This window comes from Petromyzon marinus, chromosome 79 (genome assembly GCF_048934315.1).
Source record: "Petromyzon marinus isolate PM22_M1 ecotype Great Lakes invasive population chromosome 79, UKy_Petmar_22M1.pri1.0, whole genome shotgun sequence".
Classification (NCBI taxonomy): Eukaryota; Metazoa; Chordata; class Hyperoartia; order Petromyzontiformes; family Petromyzontidae; genus Petromyzon; species Petromyzon marinus.
This window is the reverse complement of record NC_133745.1, coordinates 2,318,287-2,334,916: the sequence shown is the minus strand read 5'-3', so window position 1 is coordinate 2,334,916 and position 16,630 is coordinate 2,318,287.

The following is a 16,630-nucleotide window of genomic DNA, read 5'->3' as shown; positions in this document are numbered from 1 at the left end:
GACCAATTGGGATTCGCAGCAGACTGCTTGGGCTACTGATTAGGACCTTGGTGAAGATGTGACTGGCAGAACTCGAGGAACGTACGCCTCTATTTATATCACTGATTGACAGGAAGTGGTGACGTCACAAGCACACATGATGTCCTTGATGCAATATGATCAGCATCACGTGGTGTGCTGCTCAGTCGTGACGTAACAATCAGTTTCGAGGCAGGGTTGGGTGTATTTGCCCTCGGGCCAACTTGCCAGAACGCCCTCGGCACCAGCCTGCTGAGAAAAAGGACGACAAACTGGACACCCTGTTGTAGTGGTTTCACCATGGCCCATCCCGTCCACATGATGCCACTGGCAGCTGGGATCTGGCCGACATGAGGCCTGCTCAGTACCATATCTGTAATTTCTTGGCTTTGTGGAAGAGAGTGATCTGTCTGGGTCGCCCTTGTGTGTTTTTTTTATTTTCTGATGACGCATGGAGACCAACATCCTCTTCATTCTGTGCATCTTGGCTATATGTCGACAGCTGTACTTCATCCTTAGCAATTTATTCACGTCTTTCTTCTTGTTTTCCAATTTCTTTTTTGGAGCTTGACGCATGGATTCCAATAATTTGTATGCATTGTAGAGCATGGAAACCAATGGGATGACCTTATCCTTAATGACTAACACCCAGTACATGAACCGCGAGTTAGACTGTGTGCTATCATTGTTGCTGTTGGTGTTGTTTGTGTGATCATCTACATTTTCGTTGGTAGGCAACATATTCGATTCCTGTTTCACCAGTCGCTTCGAAAAAAAGTCCATATTTTATTTTGAACTAAGTAAAGCTGGTCTATGACAGAAAAACGCTTTCTCCAGTCTCCACTTGGAACAACTGTTTACTTGTGAGCAATTGTGATTCGCAGCAGACTGCTTGGGCTACTGATTAGGACCTTGGTGACGATGTGACTGGCAGAACTCGAGGAACGTGCGCCTCTATTTATATCACTGATTGACAGGAAGTGGTGACGTCACAAGCACACCTGATGTCCTTGATGTAATATGATCAGCATCACGTGGTGTGCTGCTCAGTCGTGACGTAACAATCAGTTTCGAGGCAGGGTTGGGTGTATTTGCCCTCGGGCCAACTTGCCAGAACGCCCTCGGCACCAGCCTGCTGAGAAAAAGGACGACAAACTGGACACCCCGTTGTAGTGGTTTCACCATTGCCCATCCCGTCCACATGATGCCACTGGCAGCTGGGATCTGGCCGACATGAGGCCTGCTCAGTACCATATCTGTAATTGCTTGGCTTGGTGGAAGAGAGTGATCTGTCTGGGTCGCCCTTGTGTGTTTCTTTATTTTCTGATGACGTATGGAGACCAACATCCTCTTCATTCTGTGTATCTTGGCTATATGTCGACAGCTGTACTTCATCTTCTTTGGTTCTTTCGGTAAAGTCACGTAGAATGAGAATAAAATAATAAATTGATAAAATAAAATAAGGTGAAGGGGGCGAGACTGTCTGGTAGGACAGCGCTGTCCTACCAGACAGTCTCGCCCCCTTCACCTGATGAAGGCCGCTTGTGTTGTGGCCGAAACGTCGTGAGAATATTATTGTGTTATTTTATTTTATCAATTTATTATTTTATTCTCATTCTACGTGACTTTACCGAAAGAACCAAAGAAGATGAATCATTGCAGTCACGAAAGCTTTAGATCGAAATTTAGCTGTACTTCATCCTTAGCAATTTATTCACGTCTTTCTTCTTGTTTTCCAATTTCTTTTTTGGAGCTTGACGCATGGATTCCAATAATTTGTATGCATTGTAGAGCATGGAAACCAATGGGATGACCTTATCCTTAATGACAAACACCCAGTACATGAACCGTGAGTTAGACTGTGTGCTATCATTGTTGCTGTTGGTCTTGTTTGTGTGATCATCTACATTTTCGTTGGTAGGCAACATATTCGATTCCTGTTTCACCAGTCGCTTCGAAAAAAAGTCCCTATTTTATTTTGAACTAAGTAAAGCTGGTCTATGACAGAAAAACGCTTTCTCCAGTCTCCACTTGGAACAACTGTTTACTTGTGACCAATTGGGATTCGCAGCAGACTGCTTGGGCTACTGATTAGGACCTTGGTGAAGATGTGACTGGCAGAACTCGAGGAACGTGCGCCTCTATTTATATCACTGATTGACAGGAAGTGGTGACGTCACAAGCACACATGATGTCCTTGATGCAATATGATCAGCATCACGTGGTGTGCTGCTCAGTCGTGACGTAACAATCAGTTTCGATGCAGGGTTGGGTGTATTTGCCCTCGGGCCAACTTGCCAGAACGCCCTCGGCACCAGCCTGCTGAGAAAAAGGACGACAAACTGGACACCCTGTTGTAGTGGTTTCACCATGGCCCATCCCGTCCACATGATGCCACTGGCAGCTGGGATCTGGCCGACATGAGGCCTGCTCAGTACCATATCTGTAATTTCTTGGCTTTGTGGAAGAGAGTGATCTGTCTGGGTCGCCCTTGTGTGTTTTTTTATTTTCTGATGACGCATGGAGACCAACATCCTCTTCATTCTGTGCATCTTGGCTATATGTCGACAGCTGTACTTCATCCTTAGCAATTTATTCACGTCTTTCTTCTTGTTTTCCAATTTCTTTTTTGGAGCTTGACGCATGGATTCCAATAATTTGTATGCATTGTAGAGCATGGAAACCAATGGGATGACCTTATCCTTAATGACTAACACCCAGTACATGAACCGCGAGTTAGACTGTGTGCTATCATTGTTGCTGTTGGTGTTGTTTGTGTGATCATCTACATTTTCGTTGGTAGGCAACATATTCAATTCCTGTTTCACCAGTCGCTTCGAAAAAAAGTCCATATTTTTTTTTGAACTAAGTAAAGCTGGTCTATGACAGAAAAACGCTTTCTCCAGTCTCCACTTGGAACAACTGTTTACTTGTGAGCAATTGTGATTCGCAGCAGACTGCTTGGGCTACTGATTAGGACCTTGGGGACGATGTGACTGGCAGAACTCGAGGAACGTGCGCCTCTATTTATATCACTGATTGACAGGAAGTGGTGACGTCACAAGCACACCTGATGTAATTGATGTAATACGATCAGCATCACGTGGTGTGCTGCTCAGTCGTGACGTAACAATCAGTTTCGAGGCAGGGTTGGGTGTATTTGCCCTCGGGCCAACTTGCCAGAACGCCCTCGGCACAAGCCTGCTGAGAAAAAGGACGACAAACTGGACACCCCGTTGTAGTGGTTTCACCATTGCCCATCCCGTCCACATGATGCCACTGGCAGCTGGGATCTGGCCGACATGAGGCCTGCTCAGTACCATATCTGTAATTTCTTGGCTTGGTGGAAGAGAGTGATCTGTCTGGGTCGCCCTTGTGTGTTTCTTTATTTTCTGATGACGTATGGAGACCAACATCCTCTTCATTCTGTGCATCTTGGCTATATGTCGACAGCTGTACTTCATCCTTAGCAATTTATTCACGTCTTTCTTCTTGTTTTCCAATTTCTTTTTTGGAGCTTGACGCATGGATTCCAATAATTTGTATGCATTGTAGAGCATGGAAACCAATGGGATGACCTTATCCTTAATGACTAACACCCAGTACATGAACAGCGAGTTAGACTGTGTGCTATCATTGTTGCTGTTGGTGTTGTTTGTGTGATCATCTACATTTTCGTTGGTAGGCAACATATTCGATTCCTGTTTCACCAGTCGCTTCGAAAAAATGTCCATATTTTATTTTGAACTAAGTAAAGCTGATTTAAAGCTTTCGTGACTGCAATGATTCATCTTCTTTGGTTCTTTCGGTAAAGTCACGTAGAATGAGAATAAAATAATAAATTGATAAAATAAAATAACACAATAATATTCTCACGACGTTTCGGCCACAACACAAGCGGCCTTCATCAGGTGAAGGGAGCGAGACTGTCTGGTAGGACAGCGCTGGAGTGAGAGAGCCACGTTCAGATCACGGCTTTTAAGCTGTGTGAGAGGAACAAAGAGCCTTGACGAAGGAATTAGCATAAAATTTAGCATTGAAAAGGCTGAATGATTAGCTTGTGACTGGTCACAGAAATAGCTATGTTAAAAGTTAAAGCATACACATCCGCAGAGGCACCCATTGTTAAAAGGAATTAGCATAGAATTTAGCATTGAAATAGCTAAATTAAGGCATTCGCTTGTAACTGCTACAGAAATAGTTACGTTGAAGTCAGAGCATACACATTCACCGAGGCACTTAGTACAAATCAAAACAGGAGAATTTAGCATTGAAATAACTAGGCGAATTTAGCATTGAAATAACTGGGTGATTTGCTAGTGACTGGTCACAGAAATGACTACAAATCTGAGCTATTCACAGTACTATATAGTGAACCAATAAAAACTAAAATATAAATTACCTTCATGTTATCAATAAACTCTATATTCTCCAATCAGCTAAGCTACCAACCATAAGTCGTTATATATCACAATGCTATATGGCGAAAAAATGGGTGGATTCTTACCCTCAAATTTCCGTACCACGGATAGCTACGGGCCCCATTCAGACGGACGAGTTCGTCCATGGTCGGAACAGAGGAGGGGGAGAGAGACAGCTGCGAAGCCCTAGTATACTCCATGTTGTAAACCATACCATTAACCGTGGTGTGAGAGGTATTAAGAGGCAATGCTGGCGAAAGTGCTGCGGTCTGAAGGTCATCGTAAAATTACAATTAATTAAGAACAGAAATGATTTAACACATCTTTCCAGTGGTTACTGAGCCTGAATCCATCTTCTCGGTTGAAATTGTCTCTGTGCTTGTATATGTGAATGGCCTCATGAACGAATCTCTCATGGTAGCCAGTTGGTTTGCAAAGAACCTCCGTCTTGGAGAAGTCAATGTCATGTGAGCCCACTGAATTGTAACAGTGATCTGCCACGGCAGAGGAGTTCGTCTTACCGTGTTTCAAGTCTGCTTTATGTTCGCGGATGCGATCCGAGATATGTCTTTTGGTTTCTCCAATGTAGCTACTACCACAGAGGCACTTTAGTTTGTAAACGCCCGGGTACTGTATGTCTGGAAGAGCATCTTTTACAGATGGAACTAAATCACGGATTTTGTGTACTGTGTTGAATCGGACCTGGATCTTGTGTTTATTCAGGATTTTGGAGATCTTTTTAGTGACCCCTGCAATGTAGGGTAAGGTGATGGTTTTGAGTGGCTCCACAAGAGGATCCTTCTTCATGACTGGAGTGATGGCTTTGCGGATTGTGTAGTCGGAGTAGCCATTAGCCCTGAGAGCCTGGTGTACGTGTTTGAGTTCACTGGTAATGTGTTCCTGGTCGGAAATGCATTGGGCTCTATGGTATAGAGTCTTGATGAGGCAGTTCTTCTGGGATGGATGGTGGTGGGAATCCGGTTTCAAGTAAGCATCTGTATGGATATCTTTCCTGTAGACAGAGTGGCTCATTGAACCATCATGTCTCCTTTTAATGAAGACATCCAGAAAGGGTAGTTTGCCATCTTTTTCGACCTCCATGGTAAATCTGATGGCTGGGTGTATGGAATTGATGTGGTCGCGGAATTGGTCTAGAGCAGGCTGGCCATGTGGCCAGATGACAAAGGTGTCATCAACGTACCTCTTCCATAAGGTCGGGCGTAGAGTGGCAGTCTGGATGGCGTCAGTTTCAAATTTTTCCATGAATACATTGGCTACAACCGGAGATAGGGGGGAGCCCATTGGGGTGCCCTCAGTTTGTTTGTAGAAAGTTCCATTCCAGGTGAAGTATGTGTTGGTTAAGCAATGTCTCACCAGGGGGGGTACATCAGTATGCAGTCCTTGATGAACCAGGTCTTCAATGATAGCGATGGTGTCAGGTACCGGGACTTTGGTGAACAAGGACACCACATCAAAACTGACAAGCAGGTCGTTTGGGGACAGGGAAATGTCTTTGATTGTCGATACCAGGTGAGTATAATTTAGTACCGCAGAGGTGGTTTTTCCAGTGAAAGGTCGCAGTATATCAGCCAGAAAACGTGCCAGTTTGTAGGTGGGGGAGCTGATAGTAGAGACGATGGGACGAAGGGGTGTATCTTCTTTGTGTATCTTTGGAAGGCCATATAATCTTGGTGGTCTGGCAGCAGAGGGTTTCAACAAGAACTGTTTGTTCTCATCAATTAATGCTGTTGAATCAGAGATAATTTTGTTCGTTTTGGTGACCAGGCTGTTGGTGGGATCTCTTTTTATTTTTGTATAGCTGCCATCGTTGAGTAGTTCTTGAATTTTGTTGTTATATTCTGTTTTGTCCATGATGACAGTGGCATTGCCTTTGTCGGCTGAGAGAACGACAATATCATCCCTCTTTTTTAATTGAGATAATTCAAAACGTTCGTCTTTGCTGATGTTGCTAGGTGGCAACTTAGCGTTTTTGAGGGTTGCAGCGATTTCAGATCTTGCTACGTCTGCAGAGATGTGACTCAAGCCCTTGAGTGCAACGTCGACATGGGCAATGATATCATTAACCGGTAAGTGTCTCGGTGTGACAGCAAAGTTTAGACCTTTAGCTAAAACGGATTTCAGACCATCAGAAATGGAACTGTTACTGCGATTAATTACGACTTTGTTGACGTCTATCTTTTCGGTGTGTGGATCCGATTTTTTGCTGGAGAGGTGATTGAATTTGGAAATCAAATTGTCCCTACATTTGTTCGACATAGTGGCAGCCGAAGAGGTAGTCATATTGTCTACATGTTCCCAATCCGATGTAGACATTGTTGCTGTCAATTTTAAGTGTGATTTGTAGAGTGTCTTGTCTAACTGATCGAGTTCGGTGCGTGTAAGTCTGATTTTTTCCGAGATAAGAGCGAAGCTAGTTCTAGCTAGAATTCGTTTTGCATTGAGAGAAGTTGCAACAGCAGAGGTTAGTGTAAATGCGGTTGGTATTACCTTAGAGTCGCGGCATCTCTTCAGAAAGGTGAGAGACTCGATTAGTTGAGCCTTCTTATCCCGAAGTCTGTTGAATGATCTTAAGGATGTGTGGAATCCCTCCCCGTAGAGGCGGTTAAATTTCGATTTAAAGCTTTCGTGACTGCAATGATTCATCTTCTTTGGTTCTTTCGGTAAAGTCACGTAGAATGAGAATAAAATAATAAATTGATAAAATAAAATAACACAATAATATTCTCACGACGTTTCGGCCACAACACAAGCGGCCTTCATCAGGTGAAGGGAGCGAGACTGTCTGGTAGGACAGCGCTGGAGTGAGAGAGCGACGTTCAGATCACGGCTTTTAAGCTGTGTGAGAGGAACAAAGAGCCTTGACGAAGGAATTAGCATAAAATTTAGCATTGAAAAGGCTGAATGATTAGCTTGTGACTGGTCACAGAAATAGCTATGTTAAAAGTTAAAGCATACACATCCGCAGAGGCACCCATTGTTAAAAGGAATTAGCATAGAATTTAGCATTGAAATAGCTAAATTAAGGCATTCGCTTGTAACTGCTACAGAAATAGTTACGTTGAAGTCAGAGCATACACATTCACCGAGGCACTTAGTACAAATCAAAACAGGAGAATTTAGCATTGAAATAACTAGGCGAATTTAGCATTGAAATAACTGGGTGATTTGCTAGTGACTGGTCACAGAAATGACTACAAATCTGAGCTATTCACAGTACTATATAGTGAACCAATAAAAACTAAAATATAAATTACCTTCATGTTATCAATAAACTCTATATTCTCCAGTCAGCTAAGCTACCAACCATAAGTCGTTATATATCACAATGCTATATGGCGAAAAAATGGGTGGATTCTTACCCTCAAATTTCCGTACCACGGATAGCTACGGGCCCCATTCAGACGGACGAGTTCGTCCATGGTCGGAACAGAGGAGGGGGAGAGAGACAGCTGCGAAGCCCTAGTATACTCCATGTTGTAAACCATACCATTAACCGTGGTGTGAGAGGTATTAAGAGGCAATGCTGGCGAAAGTGCTGCGGTCTGAAGGTCATCGTAAAATTACAATTAATTAAGAACAGAAATGATTTAACACATCTTTCCAGTGGTTACTGAGCCTGAATCCATCTTCTCGGTTGAAATTGTCTCTGTGCTTGTATATGTGAATGGCCTCATGAACGAATCTCTCATGGTAGCCAGTTGGTTTGCAAAGAACCTCCGTCTTGGAGAAGTCAATGTCATGTGAGCCCACTGAATTGTAACAGTGATCTGCCACGGCAGAGGAGTTCGTCTTACCGTGTTTCAAGTCTGCTTTATGTTCGCGGATGCGATCCGAGATATGTCTTTTGGTTTCTCCAATGTAGCTACTACCACAGAGGCACTTTAGTTTGTAAACGCCCGGGTACTGTATGTCTGGAAGAGCATCTTTTACAGATGGAACTAAATCACGGATTTTGTGTACTGTGTTGAATCGGACCTGGATCTTGTGTTTATTCAGGATTTTGGAGATCTTTTTAGTGACCCCTGCAATGTAGGGTAAGGTGATGGTTTTGAGTGGCTCCACAAGAGGATCCTTCTTCATGACTGGAGTGATGGCTTTGCGGATTGTGTAGTCGGAGTAGCCATTAGCCCTGAGAGCCTGGTGTACGTGTTTGAGTTCACTGGTAATGTGTTCCTGGTCGGAAATGCATTGGGCTCTATGGTATAGAGTCTTGATGAGGCAGTTCTTCTGGGATGGATGGTGGTGGGAATCCGGTTTCAAGTAAGCATCTGTATGGGTAGCTTTCCTGTAGACAGAGTGGCTCATTGAACCATCATGTCTCCTTTTAATGAAGACATCCAGAAAGGGTAGTTTGCCATCTTTTTCGACCTCCATGGTAAATCTGATGGCTAGGTGTATGGAATTGATGTGGTCGCGGAATTGGTCTAGAGCAGGCTGGCCATGTGGCCAGATGACAAAGGTGTCATCAACGTACCTCTTCTATAAGGTCGGGCGTAGAGTGGCAGTCTGGATGGCGTCAGTTTCAAATTTTTCCATGAATACGTTGGCTACAACCGGAGATAGGGGGGAGCCCATTGGGGTGCCCTCAGTTTGTTTGTAGAAAGTTCCATTCCAGGTGAAGTATGTGTTGGTTAAGCAATGTCTCACCAGGGGGGGTACATCAGTATGCAGTCCTTGATGAACCAGGTCTTCAATGATAGCGATGGTGTCAGGTACCGGGACTTTGGTGAACAAGGACACCACATCAAAACTGACAAGCAGGTCGTTTGGGGACAGGGAAATGTCTTTGATTGTCGATACCAGGTGAGTATAATTTAGTACCGCAGAGGTGGTTTTTCCAGTGAAAGGTCGCAGTATATCAGCCAGAAAACGTGCCAGTTTGTAGGTGGGGGAGCTGATAGTAGAGACGATGGGACGAAGGGGTGTATCTTCTTTGTGTATCTTTGGAAGGCCATATAATCTTGGTGGTCTGGCAGCAGAGGGTTTCAACAAGAACTGTTTGTTCTCATCAATTAATGCTGTTGAATCAGAGATAATTTTGTTCGTTTTGGTGACCAGGCTGTTGGTGGGATCTCTTTTTATTTTTGTATAGCTGCCATCGTTGAGTAGTTCTTGAATTTTGTTGTTATATTCTGTTTTGTCCATGATGACAGTGGCATTGCCTTTGTCGGCTGAGAGAACGACAATATCATCCCTCTTTTTTAATTGAGATAATTCAAAACGTTCGTCTTTGCTGATGTTGCTAGGTGGCAACTTAGCGTTTTTGAGGGTTGCAGCGATTTCAGATCTTGCTACGTCTGCAGAGATGTGACTCAAGCCCTTGAGTGCAACGTCGACATGGGCAATGATATCATTAACCGGTAAGTGTCTCGGTGTGACAGCAAAGTTTAGACCTTTAGCTAAAACGGATTTCAGACCATCAGAAATGGAACTGTTACTGCGATTAATTACGACTTTGTTGACGTCTATCTTTTCGGTGTGTGGATCCGATTTTTTGCTGGAGAGGTGATTGAATTTGGAAATCAAATTGTCCCTACATTTGTTCGACATAGTGGCAGCCGAAGAGGTAGTCATATTGTCTACATGTTCCCAATCCGATGTAGACATTGTTGCTGTCAATTTTAAGTGTGATTTGTAGAGTGTCTTGTCTAACTGATCGAGTTCGGTGCGTGTAAGTCTGATTTTTTCCGAGATAAGAGCGAAGCTAGTTCTAGCTAGAATTCGTTTTGCATTGAGAGAAGTTGCAACAGCAGAGGTTAGTGTAAATGCGGTTGGTATTACCTTAGAGTCGCGGCATCTCTTCAGAAAGGTGAGAGACTCGATTAGTTGAGCCTTCTTATCCCGAAGTCTGTTGAATGATCTTAAGGATGTGTGGAATCCCTCCCCGTAGAGGCGGTTAAATTTCGATTTAAAGCTTTCGTGACTGCAATGATTCATCTTCTTTGGTTCTTTCGGTAAAGTCACGTAGAATGAGAATAAAATAATAAATTGATAAAATAAAATAACACAATAATATTCTCACGACGTTTCGGCCACAACACAAGCGGCCTTCATCAGGTGAAGGGAGCGAGACTGTCTGGTAGGACAGCGCTGGAGTGAGAGAGCCACGTTCAGATCACGGCTTTTAAGCTGTGTGAGAGGAACAAAGAGCCTTGACGAAGGAATTAGCATAAAATTTAGCATTGAAAAGGCTGAATGATTAGCTTGTGACTGGTCACAGAAATAGCTATGTTAAAAGTTAAAGCATACACATCCGCAGAGGCACCCATTGTTAAAAGGAATTAGCATAGAATTTAGCATTGAAATAGCTAAATTAAGGCATTCGCTTGTAACTGCTACAGAAATAGTTACGTTGAAGTCAGAGCATACACATTCACCGAGGCACTTAGTACAAATCAAAACAGGAGAATTTAGCATTGAAATAACTAGGCGAATTTAGCATTGAAATAAATGGGTGATTTGCTAGTGACTGGTCACAGAAATGACTACAAATCTGAGCTATTCACAGTACTATATAGTGAACCAAAAAAAACTAAAATATAAATTACCTTCATGTTATCAATAAACTCTATATTCTCCAATCAGCTAAGCTACCAACCATAAGTCGTTATATATCACAATGCTATATGGCGAAAAAATGGGTGGATTCTTACCCTCAAATTTCCGTACCACGGATAGCTATGGGCCCCATTCAGACGGACGAGTTCGTCCATGGTCGGAACAGAGGAGGAGGAGAGAGACAGCTGCGAAGCCCTAGTATACTCCATGTTGTAAACCATACCATTTACCGTGGTGTGAGAGGTATTAAGAGGCAATGCTGGCGAAAGAGCTGCGGTCTGAAGGTCATCGTAAAACTACAATTAATTAAGAACAGAAATGATTTAACACATCTTTCCAGTGGTTACTGAGCCTGAATCCATCTTCTCGGTTGAAATTGTCTCTGTGCTTGTATATGTGAATGGCCTCATGAACGAATCTCTCATGGTAGCCAGTTGGTTTGCAAAGAACCTCCGTCTTGGAGAAGTCAATGTCATGTGAGCCCACTGAATTGTAACAGTGATCTGCCACGGCAGAGGAGTTCGTCTTACCGTGTTTCAAGTCTGCTTTATGTTCGCGGATGCGATCCGAGATATGTCTTTTGGTTTCTCCAATGTAGCTACTACCACAGAGGCACTTTAGTTTGTAAACGCCCGGGTACTGTATGTCTGGAAGAGCATCTTTTACAGATGGAACTAAATCACGGATTTTGTGTACTGTGTTGAATCGGACCTGGATCTTGTGTTTATTCAGGATTTTGGAGATCTTTTTAGTGACCCCTGCAATGTAGGGTAAGGTGATGGTTTTGAGTGGCTCCACAAGAGGATCCTTCTTCATGACTGGAGTGATGGCTTTGCGGATTGTGTAGTCGGAGTAGCCATTAGCCCTGAGAGCCTGGTGTACGTGTTTGAGTTCACTGGTAATGTGTTCCTGGTCGGAAATGCATTGGGCTCTATGGTATAGAGTCTTGATGAGGCAGTTCTTCTGGGATGGATGGTGGTGGGAATCCGGTTTCAAGTAAGCATCTGTATGGGTAGCTTTCCTGTAGACAGAGTGGCTCATTGAACCATCATGTCTCCTTTTAATTAAGACATCCAGAAAGGGTAGTTTGCCATCTTTTTCGACCTCCATGGTAAATCTGATGGCTGGGTGTATGGAATTGATGTGGTCGCGGAATTGGTCTAGAGCAGGCTGGCCATGTGGCCAGATGACAAAGGTGTCATCAACGTACCTCTTCCATAAGGTCGGGCGTAGAGTGGCAGTCTGGATGGCGTCAGTTTCAAATTTTTCCATGAATACGTTGGCTACAACCGGAGATAGGGGGGAGCCCATTGGGGTGCCCTCAGTTTGTTTGTAGAAAGTTCCATTCCAGGTGAAGTATGTGTTGGTTAAGCAATGTCTCACCAGGGGGGGTACATCAGTATGCAGTCCTTGATGAACCAGGTCTTCAATGATAGCGATGGTGTCAGGTACCGGGACTTTGGTGAACAAGGACACCACATCAAAACTGACAAGCAGGTCGTTTGGGGACAGGGAAATGTCTTTGATTGTCGATACCAGGTGAGTAGAATTTAGTACTGCAGAGGTGGTTTTTCCAGTGAAAGGTCGCAGTATATCAGCCAGAAAACGTGCCAGTTTGTAGGTGGGGGAGCTGATAGTAGAGACGATGGGACGAAGGGGTGTATCTTCTTTGTGTACCTTTGGAAGGCCATATAATCTTGGTGGTCTGGCAGCAGAGGGTTTCAACAAGAACTGTTTGTTCTCATCAATTAATGCTGTTGAATCAGAGATAATTTTGTTCGTTTTGGTGACCAGGCTGTTGGTGGGATCTCTTTTTATTTTTGTATAGCTGCCATCGTTGAGTAGTTCTTGAATTTTGTTGTTATATTCTGTTTTGTCCATGATGACAGTGGCATTGCCTTTGTCGGCTGAGAGAACGACAATATCATCCCTCTTTTTTAATTGAGATAATTCAAAACGTTCGTCTTTGCTGATGTTGCTAGGTGGCAACTTAGCGTTTTTGAGGGTTGCAGCGATTTCAGATCTTGCTACGTCTGCAGAGATGTGACTCAAGCCCTTGAGTGCAACGTCGACATGGGCAATGATATCATTAACCGGTAAGTGTCTCGGTGTGACAGCAAAGTTTAGACCTTTAGCTAAAACGGATTTCAGACCATCAGAAATGGAACTGTTACTGCGATTAATTACGACTTTGTTGACGTCTATCTTTTCGGTGTGTGGATCCGATTTTTTGCTGGAGAGGTGATTGAATTTGGAAATCAAATTGTCCCTACATTTGTTCGACATAGTGGCAGCCGAAGAGGTAGTCATATTGTCTACATGTTCCCAATCCGATGTAGACATTGTTGCTGTCAATTTTAAGTGTGATTTGTAGAGTGTCTTGTCTAACTGATCGAGTTCGGTGCGTGTAAGTCTGATTTTTTCCGAGATAAGAGCGAAGCTAGTTCTAGCTAGAATTCGTTTTGCATTGAGAGAAGTTGCAACAGCAGAGGTTAGTGTAAATGCGGTTGGTATTACCTTAGAGTCGCGGCATCTCTTCAGAAAGGTGAGAGACTCGATTAGTTGAGCCTTCTTATCCCGAAGTCTGTTGAATGATCTTAAGGATGTGTGGAATCCCTCCCCGTAGAGGCGGTTAAATTTCGATTTAAAGCTTTCGTGACTGCAATGATTCATCTTCTTTGGTTCTTTCGGTAAAGTCACGTAGAATGAGAATAAAATAATAAATTGATAAAATAAAATAACACAATAATATTCTCACGACGTTTCGGCCACAACACAAGCGGCCTTCATCAGGTGAAGGGAGCGAGACTGTCTGGTAGGACAGCGCTGGAGTGAGAGAGCCACGTTCAGATCACGGCTTTTAAGCTGTGTGAGAGGAACAAAGAGCCTTGACGAAGGAATTAGCATAAAATTTAGCATTGAAAAGGCTGAATGATTAGCTTGTGACTGGTCAAAGAAATAGCTATGTTAAAAGTTAAAGCATACACATCCGCAGAGGCACCCATTGTTAAAAGGAATTAGCATATAATTTAGCATTGAAATAGCTAAATTAAGGCATTCGCTTGTAACTGCTACAGAAATAGTTACGTTGAAGTCAGAGCATACACATTCACCGAGGCACTTAGTACAAATCAAAACAGGAGAATTTAGCATTGAAATAACTAGGCGAATTTAGCATTGAAATAACTGGTTGATTTGCTAGTGACTGGTCACAGAAATGACTACAAATCTGAGCTATTCACAGTACTATATAGTGAACCAATAAAAACTAAAATATAAATTACCTTCATGTTATCAATAAACTCTATATTCTCCAATCAGCTAAGCTACCAACCATAAGTCGTTATATATCACAATGCTATATGGCGAAAAAATGGGTGGATTCTTACCCTCAAATTTCCGTACCACGGATAGCTACGGGCCCCATTCAGACGGACGAGTTCGTCCATGGTCGGAACAGAGGAGGGGGAGAGAGACAGCTGCGAAGCCCTAGTATACTCCATGTTGTAAACCATACCATTAACCGTGGTGTGAGAGGTATTAAGAGGCAATGCTGGCGAAAGAGCTGCGGTCTGAAGGTCATCGTAAAATTACAATTAATTAAGAACAGAAATGATTTAACACATCTTTCCAGTGGTTACTGAGCCTGAATCCATCTTCTCGGTTGAAATTGTCTCTGTGCTTGTATATGTGAATGGCCTCATGAACGAATCTCTCATGGTAGCCAGTTGGTTTGCAAAGAACCTCCGTCTTGGAGAAGTCAATGTCATGTGAGCCCACTGAATTGTAACAGTGATCTGCCACGGCAGAGGAGTTCGTCTTACCGTGTTTCAAGTCTGCTTTATGTTCGCGGATGCGATCCGAGATATGTCTTTTGGTTTCTCCAATGTAGCTACTACCACAGAGGCACTTTAGTTTGTAAACGCCCGGGTACTGTATGTCTGGAAGAGCATCTTTTACAGATGGAACTAAATCACGGATTTTGTGTACTGTGTTGAATCGGACCTGGATCTTGTGTTTATTCAGGATTTTGGAGATCTTTTTAGTGACCCCTGCAATGTAGGGTAAGGTGATGGTTTTGAGTGGCTCCACAAGAGGATCCTTCTTCATGACTGGAGTGATGGCTTTGCGGATTGTGTAGTCGGAGTAGCCATTAGCCCTGAGAGCCTGGTGTACGTGTTTGAGTTCACTGGTAATGTGTTCCTGGTCGGAAATGCATTGGGCTCTATGGTATAGAGTCTTGATGAGGCAGTTCTTCTGGGATGGATGGTGGTGGGAATCCGGTTTCAAGTAAGCATCTATATGGGTAGCTTTCCTGTAGACAGAGTGGCTCATTGAACCATCATGTCTCCTTTTAATTAAGACATCCAGAAAGGGTAGTTTGCCATCTTTTTCGACCTCCATGGTAAATCTGATGGCTGGGTGTATGGAATTGATGTGGTCGCGGAATTGGTCTAGAGCAGGCTGGCCATGTGGCCAGATGACAAAGGTGTCATCAACGTACCTCTTCCATAAGGTCGGGCGTAGAGTGGCAGTCTGGATGGCGTCAGTTTCAAATTTTTCCATGAATACGTTGGCTACAACCGGAGATAGGGGGGAGCCCATTGGGGTGCCCTCAGTTTGTTTGTAGAAAGTTCCATTCCAGGTGAAGTATGTGTTGGTTAAGCAATGTCTCACCAGGGGGGGTACATCAGTATGCAGTCCTTGATGAACCAGGTCTTCAATGATAGCGATGGTGTCAGGTACCGGGACTTTGGTGAACAAGGACACCACATCAAAACTGACAAGCAGGTCGTTTGGGGACAGGGAAATGTCTTTGATTGTCGATACCAGGTGAGTAGAATTTAGTACCGCAGAGGTGGTTTTTCCAGTGAAAGGTCGCAGTATATCAGCCAGAAAACGTGCCAGTTTGTAGGTGGGGGAGCTGATAGTAGAGACGATGGGACGAAGGGGTGTATCTTCTTTGTGTACCTTTGGAAGGCCATATAATCTTGGTGGTCTGGCAGCAGAGGGTTTCAACAAGAACTGTTTGTTCTCATCAATTAATGCTGTTGAATCAGAGATAATTTTGTTCGTTTTGGTGACCAGGCTGTTGGTGGGATCTCTTTTTATTTTTGTATAGCTGCCATCGTTGAGTAGTTCTTGAATTTTGTTGTTATATTCTGTTTTGTCCATGATGACAGTGGCATTGCCTTTGTCGGCTGAGAGAACGACAATATCATCCCTCTTTTTTAATTGAGATAATTCAAAACGTTCGTCTTTGCTGATGTTGCTAGGTGGCAACTTAGCGTTTTTGAGGGTTGCAGCGATTTCAGATCTTGCTACGTCTGCAGAGATGTGACTCAAGCCCTTGAGTGCAACGTCGACATGGGCAATGATATCATTAACTGGTAAGTGTCTCGGTGTGACAGCAAAGTTTAGACCTTTAGCTAAAACGGATTTCAGACCATCAGAAATGGAACTGTTACTGCGATTAATTACGACTTTGTTGACGTCTATCTTTTCGGTGTGTGGATCCGATTTTTTGCTGGAGAGGTGATTGAATTTGGAAATCAAATTGTCCCTACATTTGTTCGACATAGTGGCAGCCGAAGAGGTAGTCATATTGTCTA